Source organism: Acanthopagrus latus, chromosome 9 (genome assembly GCF_904848185.1).
Source record: "Acanthopagrus latus isolate v.2019 chromosome 9, fAcaLat1.1, whole genome shotgun sequence".
In the NCBI taxonomy this organism is placed as follows: Eukaryota; Metazoa; Chordata; class Actinopteri; order Spariformes; family Sparidae; genus Acanthopagrus; species Acanthopagrus latus.
In genome coordinates, this window is record NC_051047.1 from 19016969 (window position 1) to 19026363 (window position 9395).

At 40.5% G+C, this 9395-nt stretch overlaps 1 protein-coding gene across 1 annotated transcript in view; it reads right to left on the bottom strand.

The window, feature by feature from the left end:
* map2 (microtubule-associated protein 2) overlaps positions 1-8113 on the bottom strand; it is a 96855-nt gene extending 88742 nt beyond the window's left edge. The window contains exons 1-2 of the mRNA XM_037110084.1: positions 7939-8113; positions 6499-6586 (exon numbers count right to left, since the gene is read on the bottom strand). The gene's annotated coding sequence lies outside the window, so the exon portion shown is untranslated. The remainder of the gene's footprint in view (positions 1-6498; positions 6587-7938) is intronic.
* Between the last annotated feature and the right edge of the window lie 1282 nt (positions 8114-9395).

A 9395-nucleotide genomic window follows, 5' to 3' on the forward strand; every position in this document is an offset into this window, starting at 1 on the left:
TTGGAAGAGACATGCCACCAAACACCTCAAGCAACGGTAGCTGTCCTGTTGTCATCTATGTCAGCCTGCAAGTGGGGGTGTATCCATCCACTGATCGCAGATCCTAATAAAAACACTCAAGATGCTGGTGAATTTCCATTATCAGCATAATACAGAATATCCTCAGATGAGTGAGTTGAAAAGCTGTCTAGCTACATTTCTATATTGATTTCCTGATTTATTAATCCTGCCTCTTCCCAGTTGCTCTTAAATCCCAAGCCTGTAACCATGGCTGAATGAAGTGCATATGTGGAAATCAAAATCCAAAATGTGTCTGTGAAGCAAAACAAATATTTATGGAGTCACTTTAAGGAAAACTTTAATGCATTTACATAGTTAAAATTATGTACCTGTTGTTTATTTACAGCAAATGGCAGTAAAAAAAAGTTGGAGATTGCTTCTCTTTCTTCTTCTGTGACGGATTGTGATAAATTTGCGTATGATATCGTCTCATATCGAACGCAGGAACCTGAATTGGATCTAATCAAAATAGTATCGTGGCAGACTGGTGATATTGGCAAACTTTGTATTGTAAGTAAAGATTTTATACAGTATCTCTAGAAGCAACATTTTCATGTTCTGAAGCGAAACATATGCCCTGAAATTTGAATTAAACATAAAAAGGATTGTAGATTATTGCAGAACTATTATATTAGATTTACATGTTCAGTGGAACAACTGAGGGTATTTTTTGGAGAAAGCAGCATCTTTGGGAACTTAAATTCAAAGCGTTTACCTACAGAAAAATTAAATATTCAAGATATTAAATATTAAAATCTACCCTGAACTCAGCGCTGTCAGGAAGACAGATAGAGTCCGGGTGTTCGGATGGACTCTTATGGGTTTCACTGATCTCAGCCTCCCCAAACTAAAGGTCAGCTAGCTTGATCCAAAGTCTCCCTCGAGGCAAAAAAAAAGAAAAACCAGAGTTGAAGAACAGAGGCCCAACATGACAGTTAAAAAATGGGAATATCACTGTTGCAGGTAGAAATCTGTCAGTGGACAAAGTGGATATCCTTTTGCTGCAGGTCAGCTGAGGTCAGCCTCTCCTGAAGCACGGCCAAGAATGGAAATGACTGGAATGCTTTAACTTGGCTCGCTCCCTGACAGGACTGTCAAGTGCACAACAACTGAGGTCAGCGTTCTGCAGTCCATAAGCATTTTAATGCTTAGCTAAGGTTACGACTTACACGCTTTCTTTTCTTTAATGATGGAGCAATCAGTGAGCCTTCCATTCTGTAGATGTTAGATGCTTGTAAAGGCACTGAAAGCTAACTGTCACAGTTTAAACATGGAAATTGACAGAGGAGATATTCAGTTGAGGAATTACGATTTTATTGGAACCATCAAATATCAAATCGTCCAAACTTTCTTACCAATAAATGTCCATAAACCATAGATCAGTAACTCTTTTAAAGATACAAACATTTGAAATTATGGGTTATTTTATTGGTATCAAGTATTTCCATTCCATTGCATTTAATAACTTCAGTTACTAGTTATTTTGCAGATTAAGATTGTTCAGTGTTGATTATTTTATTGTTTAATGCACAAAGAGAACACAATCTGATAATTGAATCCATCCCTATTAGGCATGACATTTATTTCTTGAACCCATCATACTGGACCTGGATAACTACCACAGAGTTGAACAGATCAAATCTGTCCCGACATTAAGTCCTTTAGGAACCATCCAATTTGTGAAAATACAACACAGTACACAGACCTCACTTTCCATCTCTCTCACCCCAATCTCAAAGTAAACTGCATGGAGATGGGGGATTTACCCTCATGGGTTGTCACCAGTTTAAAAAGTTAGTCTGGGGCCTTGTCAAACAATCAAACCATTACTAAAATAAAACAATCAATAATAATGTAAATGATAGCTAAATAATCAAACCATTATTAAAAGAAAACAATCGATAATAATGAAAATGATAGCTAGACATCCCTCACTGAGCGTTAGTGTAAGTATAGGATTGTCTTCTCACTGCTTCATAGACATACTGACCATCAAGCTAATCCCCTACAAAACCTGGGTTATTTTCGCCTCAGCAGAGAGAAAGAAAGATTGGCAGTGAGCTGGCTGACATGCCCGTTAAGTGTGTTGGTGCTGCTGCTGCCAAAGCTACCACCGAGTGTCTCTCTTCTTTCATAAAGAGCCTCTTCCTCATTCTCTGTCTCACACACACGCAGCATTACGTCAATCATGATAAGTGAGAACTGTCTGTTTGTGTGTTTGTTTGTGTGTGAGTTTGTGCCCAGCTGACTAAGTATCTTTGTATGAATCAGGATAAGATCGGCTCACTGACATACAAGGCTTATGTAAAGCTGACCTACAGTACCTGGCACCACACAAGTGTGAATCGGCCTGCTGCAGTGCTACCTAAACTGGCATCCCTGCTTGAACTGATTCACGCTGAAAGCACTGTAATGAAGACAATGAAATCAAGCAACTGACTGAATGTTTCCACTTCCTATACATGAAATGTTGTTGTTGTACTTCACAGCTTGATTTTACCAACGTAAACCCATTCACCAGAACAGATGTTGGCACTGTGACTTTATGCAAACCACAGATATGTAAAAACATGAATGTATCTTTAATTTTGCTTAATATGATGCAACAATGCTGTGCTTATGATCTGGTTAGATTAAGGCACACAAAATACTTGGTTTGGGTTAGGAACAGATCATGTTTTAGCTTAAAATACCTATTTTGGTCACCACAAACTCTGCTGAAAATGTCCAGAGAGAGGGATCCACACTAACATTTTCCACTGGTCGCACTAGAGCGCTTCACTTTTTCATTAAGTGCAACAGCACATCCTTTAGGTGCACCTACAAGCACAAGCTAACTCAAAACTAAACATAAACTGTGAGGTCTTCTAAAAAATATCCAGTGGTTTTCCAAAGTGAGAAGACTGACAGCATGGATGTTTTTTTTCTGTTCTAGTTTGATTTTTCGTAGCTCTGACGCTTAAACTAGTTTTGATACCAGGTGAGCAGTGTTGTTTTTCCCCCTATTTTTGAATATTACACTTACAAATGTTTAAACATAGTCTTGAACCGTGATCACTGGCTCGGTAGCCTGTCCTGCAAATTCACCACCACCCCTGGCCCTCCCAAGACAGTCAGGACTATACACAAGCAATGTGAGCATTTTTTGTCCAACTGTCAATATAATACCTAGGCCTGTGACACACACAGATGTAAATGTATCATTGGTTTTCAAAAATAATAGCCTGCAACACTTTATCCTGACGACTGGGCTGGATTTTACACATACTGTACATCTAACTGCTGTGAAAGGGATGTAGTGACATGGCAAAATACAGCATTAGTGTGCAACACAAGTCCACTTAGGTAAGCAGCACATATGGTGGGACAACAAATCCCCAGTTTCACCTAATGATCCAAACACTCTTATCAGGAGCTGAAAACATGGTGAGGTTAATATCACATTTATTGCTGATTTCCACAATTCTGACTGACACTGCAGCAGGGAAGGATGTTCACCTTCTTTTTATTCAAACTGTCTTCCAATCCAGTTTGTATGTTCTCCCTGTGCAAGCGTGGGTTTTCACCGGGTACTCCGGCTTCCTCCCACAGTCCAAAAACATACTGAGGTTAATTGATCATTCTAAATTGTCCGTAGGTGTGAATGAGAGTGTGGTTGTTTGTCTCTATGTGTAGCCCTGCGATAGACTGGCGACCTGTCCAGGGTGTCCCCTGCCTTCGCCCTAAGTCAGCTGGGATAGGCTCCAGCCCCCCCGCGACCCTGCAGAGGATTAAGCGGTGTACATATAATGTGTACAGATGATGGATGGATGGATGTCTTCCAATCCAATTGAATGATACATTTTGTCTGAGGTGGATATCTAGAAACTGTCTGTGCCCTGATCTCTGTCTGCCTTTTTCTAACTCTGCTCCAGTGGGAGCGAGCCAGTCTCCCCTGCAGGTGGTCTAAAATGCTGCCATCAGACTGGCAGTACACTTAATCCTCAGTCAAATAAACAATCAGCTTTCAAGTTTGGTTTTAACAGTACTGACATTCTAGGACTGTTTTCCTGATTATATTCCCCTTTCAGGTTCTCTCACTCTTCCTCCCAATTACTGTTACCAGTTGCCTCTTGCCAGTGACAACCCAGGGGAGAGTTTCAGTATTGAGACTGTCTGTTTTTCTTTCATTTTTGGGTTATTCTTAGTGTTCTGTGCTGGATCATAAGGAGGGCTTGATTCCTGTCTTAATTATCTTATTTAAACCAAAACCCCCAGGCTATGTTAGACACTCACCTTGTTATTAATTTATTAAAAAAAAATAAAACTACACATACTGAAGACATTTGCAAGTCTCAAGTAATTTGTCTTGGGCAAGTCATAGTCATGAAAGAGAAGTAGTAGTAGAAGCAGAAGAAGACGACGACGACGAAGAAGAAGAAGAAGAAGGTGAAGGTGAAGAAAGGGAAGAAGAAGAAGACCATAGAACCAGAAACACTGTCGCTGGTGTGGATTTTTTCCTACAGTTTCCAAGGAAGAAAACACAATTCTAATCTGAAAAACATCTTACACAAGGGTTCAGAGTCGGGAGGAAAAGTCTGTTTTAGCACAACAAATGTAGCCAGAGCTAAGGAATAATAAATCATCTATCTAAATGTTAAAAGTATCGGTATCGGCAATGAGAAACATATAATTATCATTATTGGCTGAAAAACTATCCTTACAGTGCATCCCTTAATCGAGACATTATAGGCCAATTTATCTAACCTTTTTGAAAAGTATGACAATAGAAAAAACTGAATTGTTATTACTGACGTTCAATGAAAAGATGTTATCACACAAAAAGCAAATAACTTTATCAGAACTCATTTAACTCTTCTTTTCTTCTGAAGTAATATGATTATGTCCCCATGAGTGAAATACCGACAGTTGCAAGTCATTAAAACCAGCAGCCTGAGTTGACTTGAGTCCAAGTCACAATGACTCAAGTCTGCATCTCTTTGTACTGCATCTGCATTCATCCACACCCTTATTGTACAAGTCGAGTTCATTTGGCATTGCTACAACAGTGGGAGCAATGAAAAGCCATGAAAAAGACTCACCAGGCCTCCACCTGTATTCACCACACAGATGATTCATTAGCTCGGGTACAGACCCCCCATGCATCACCTTGACATCTGCACTTTCAGACGACATCTCTGCTCATATTAAACACTTGAATATGAATATTATGAATATTCACTTATCTTCCATCAAATGAGTTCTTTAAATCAAAGCTTGTAATGAGTAACAAGAAAACAGGCATGTCATTCTCAAGACTAGGCAGCACATCTCATCTCAGAGGTCCACTTCCCATCTCAGCCTTTACTCAAACACAAACACCATCGGTCAACTCAGCCTGCCTCCTTTGTCACTTAGACTTCGACAGAATCTATTTCATGTGTTCAGCAGTAAAATGGCATACAAACACAATCACACACAATCAAACAACAGCAATTAAAAACTGTAGACCACAGGGAAATTATGCAAGAGCGTGAAGCACAAGACACAGTACATTTCCATGTTGGTGTGTGGCAAATCTCCAGAATGTTTGCATAACCTCTATCCTTCCATACACTTAGAAGGACTAAGAATCAGGTCAGTTTACAGCTGAATCCCATTCTGAGCTTAAACAATTACAGAAGCCACCAACCAAACCTATAGGGGGAAAGGTAGAAAACCGATTGACTACCAGCCTGGTCTTCCAGCAGTGTGAACCCGATCACTCCAAGCTGCTGCCTCATCTCAAATGCATCAGGCATTTAAATGTATCTGCACGCACTGCCGGAGTGTGGGCACGACAGAGAGGAAATCAATAGCCAGCTCCTGTATGTAAATGAGACTGGACAGAGGCTGACAAGTGTTTGAGACATCTACCATGTTTAGGCTCACATTGTAAAAACCAGTCAGTTTGAGGGGTAACAGCCCAGGCTGCTATAGCTGCATCTGCAGATGAAGCAAGGGGTTCAGTGGGGGAGGTCAGACCTACAGCTTTTACACATGATTTTTAAATGGAATCAAATCAGCTATAAACTGATGAAGACAAAGACAAATGTGCACATATTGGGCTTTAATTTGGGTGATCAATCAGCAAAAAGAGCCAGCCAATATGACTCAGCACCTGAATTTGCACCTCTCTCTCTCTCTCTCCCTCTCCCAGGAGGCAGCTTAGCACACATCATAAACCACTATTACATTTCTATAGGGGCGTTTTCTCAAAGATTTTCTCACAGTGACCTCATCTTATAGCTTTCTATAATGCCTTATAGGATTCACACTACATCACTGCCACCGCAGCAAGCCGGGTTCCCCCGCAGTGACCGCAATAGGTAGGAGCATTACAATGCAGGCACCATCCTATTCCAACAACACAACCATTTAATGGGAACCGATTACATCCAATCAATCGATGAGTCTTACCTATCTCCGAGACGTGCTTCCTTGATCTGTTGCTCAGCCGTGATTTCATGTCAGACTTAAATTCCGCAGCACTGCTCACCTAACCTGGCTGGAGACAAGAGATGAGACAGCACAGACTCATGAGAAGCCAGACCCAGATCTCCTGGAGACGAACAATGCGTCCTTTCTCCATCCACACAGAGAGGGGCACCTCATCATTTCAGCCTCAGTGCCTGCTCAAATGCTCATTCGCTGTCGGGGTGGAAACACTCCCCTCCGACCCGCCGGTATCACCGAGCTTTTGTCGAGTCACTGCCATTCACACACATTCGATTGTACTATCACGATTGTTAGAGAAATGAAGAGAAGTCTTTTTTCTTTCTTTCTTTCTTTTTTTTTTACCTGTTCGGTGCAGTGTCTCTCAGTGCAACTCCCGATCTGTCGGACACACAGGCTCCGCAGCCCGGATTTACCGTAATGACGAGACTAGTCACGCCACACCGATGCGTTGCCACGGTGCTCGCGCAATTACGGCGGTGCGCTCCGCACATTACATTGATTTAAATAAGGAGAGAATTAAATGTCATCCCTCATGAATGTCTTCAATCTCATATTAGTTATGTCACCCTGATTGTCCAGACTCTATTTTTAGCGTGTTGGTCTGGTTGGTATCTATTGTATGTCTGTCCATCTTGAGTCACTCATCTGTTTCTCTTCTTCAGGTTTCTTCCATCGTTTTCCATCAGAGGAGTTCAGTTTATTCCTCATCAACACCTGTTAGCAACCGCCATTTTTTAAGTCACAAGCACATTATATTCAAATTGTGGGACATTTAGACTAGTGTGTTAAGTGGTAAAAACAAAACTTGTACATATCTTAAGCCTGTGGTAACCACATACTTTATTTCAGGCATTTAATCTAAAAACAATGGACAAAAATGTATGTTACCTAGCTTACTGCTCAACTCTGCTTAGCTAATGTTAGCTAACGTTAACTACGTTCGTAAGTGTTGCCAACCTTCCGTAAGATAAACGAGTGAAACGAAATGATAAAAATGTGGTGACAGGTACAATTTAACTCCTTCTTGATTATTTAAATGAACCATGCTTCACAGACATTTAATTTCTGGCTATAAACTAGACTTCGTGTTAGTAGCTCGTGGTACAAAAGTTAGCATACAATTATTACGTTAGCTCGACTAGCTAAGTTAGTATTTCCCTCCACAGCCCCCTTCCTTTCTAAAAGAAAAAAAAGTTTTGCAGTTTAAAAAAAAAACGGCGTTTCTAGGATTCAAATGTATAGACAGATGTTACACGAAATGTTAGTTTTTGTTTACAGAGTAAGACCATCTTCAAATTTCTGAGGATATCCTAAAAATTAATTTTAGATGATGGGGATCCTGGCAGTGAAGTCAGGTGTGACAGGTGTTAGCTCAGTACAATTTTTTTTTTTCTTACTTACCTCTTGTAATTGTCCATTTATCCAAAAGTTTATGTATGCTAGGATATCTTTTGCCACCACAGCGGTTGAAAACACCTCTCAAAGTTGTGAACAACAGTGATAGCAGCCTGACATTTTCAGAAAACCACCTGCCCCTCTACAGTCTTTCTGTGACTAGTCAGAGTACTGTAACAGTGAGAGCACCCTCTGGAGTGCAAATGCTGTTGTTACAACCATGCAGAAATGCAATACAGAAAAGTCATTTTGCTTCATAGCTGTGTCCATAATTGCATAATTTATTTGAAGGAATACTGAAGTATGAACAATTTAGCCCCAAATCATTCTGTTAACTCCAGCTAAATTAAACGCTGTTAGAGGGATGCTGTTTTGATGTTGACTGATGCTGGCTTCTGAAGAGCAATATGGCCCCCATGTGGCTACCAGAGGCTCATTCTGCCTGCCAGCTATCAGGATCAGACAGATGTGACTTGGCAGAGTCATGGTGGCCCTCCTGCAGGAGCGGCGAGAATGTAGACTTCACTTCGCTTTTCAGCAAGAGATGAGGTCTCAGCATCTGAGCCAACAGTGGGGCTGTTGAGCTCTTAAAATATAGACAATCTTGCTTTTTGTGAAAGAAGCATGAAACTTTCAAGGTTTGTTCTTGATGACCTAAGCTTTAATTTGAGATGTGGAGGCATTCTCAGTTTGACCTCTGAGGTCAGCTCGAGGTCATTTACCTCTGTGATATGATATTTCTAGGCCCGAAATTAGAAATGGGTGTATCGTAGGATCTAAATGTGATAGAAATGTAAACTAAAGATGTGTTTCCATGTTTCTGGGCATAAGCAAGTCATTTATAGCATTGATTTAGGTCAACATCATTAAGTGCAGTGAAGGTCACTGGTAAAAAGATCCAAAGATTGGATGAATCTAAGTATAAAATGGAGAGGTCCTTTAGATTTCACCAAACAATTCCGTACAAGTATGGACATGACAAAAACGTAGCCCTACTTGAAGTTGAACTCCTATCAGAAATTCCCAATGAAACATTTATCAGGTAACATATCAGCATTCTAAAACAGTACAGTGAAAGTTGTTGCGCTGGGTAAAAAGTTGTTTCCTTGCCTCATTGACATCTAAGCGTGCACTTGTTCTGTCACAGATCAGCACCACAAAACGCTCTAATTGAGACAAGGAAAGATCACTCGACTCTTGTGGCATATGCAACATTTCATGGAAAGCCTCTGTAATTTCTGGATATACACGCCATGTATCCCCGGCAGTCTTTTTAGCTTTAAGGCTATTTGTTTGGTACACATCCCAAACAATGTTATTACGTTTTGTGTCTTTCAACTGTGATACTATGCATGGTACAAATACATTGTCAGCATAGGCCTGGAAGAATTTACCAGTACCTAGTTTCAACACATGTGTAGCTGCAGCACCATCGATAAAAACAGCTTCTACCTGACCAACAT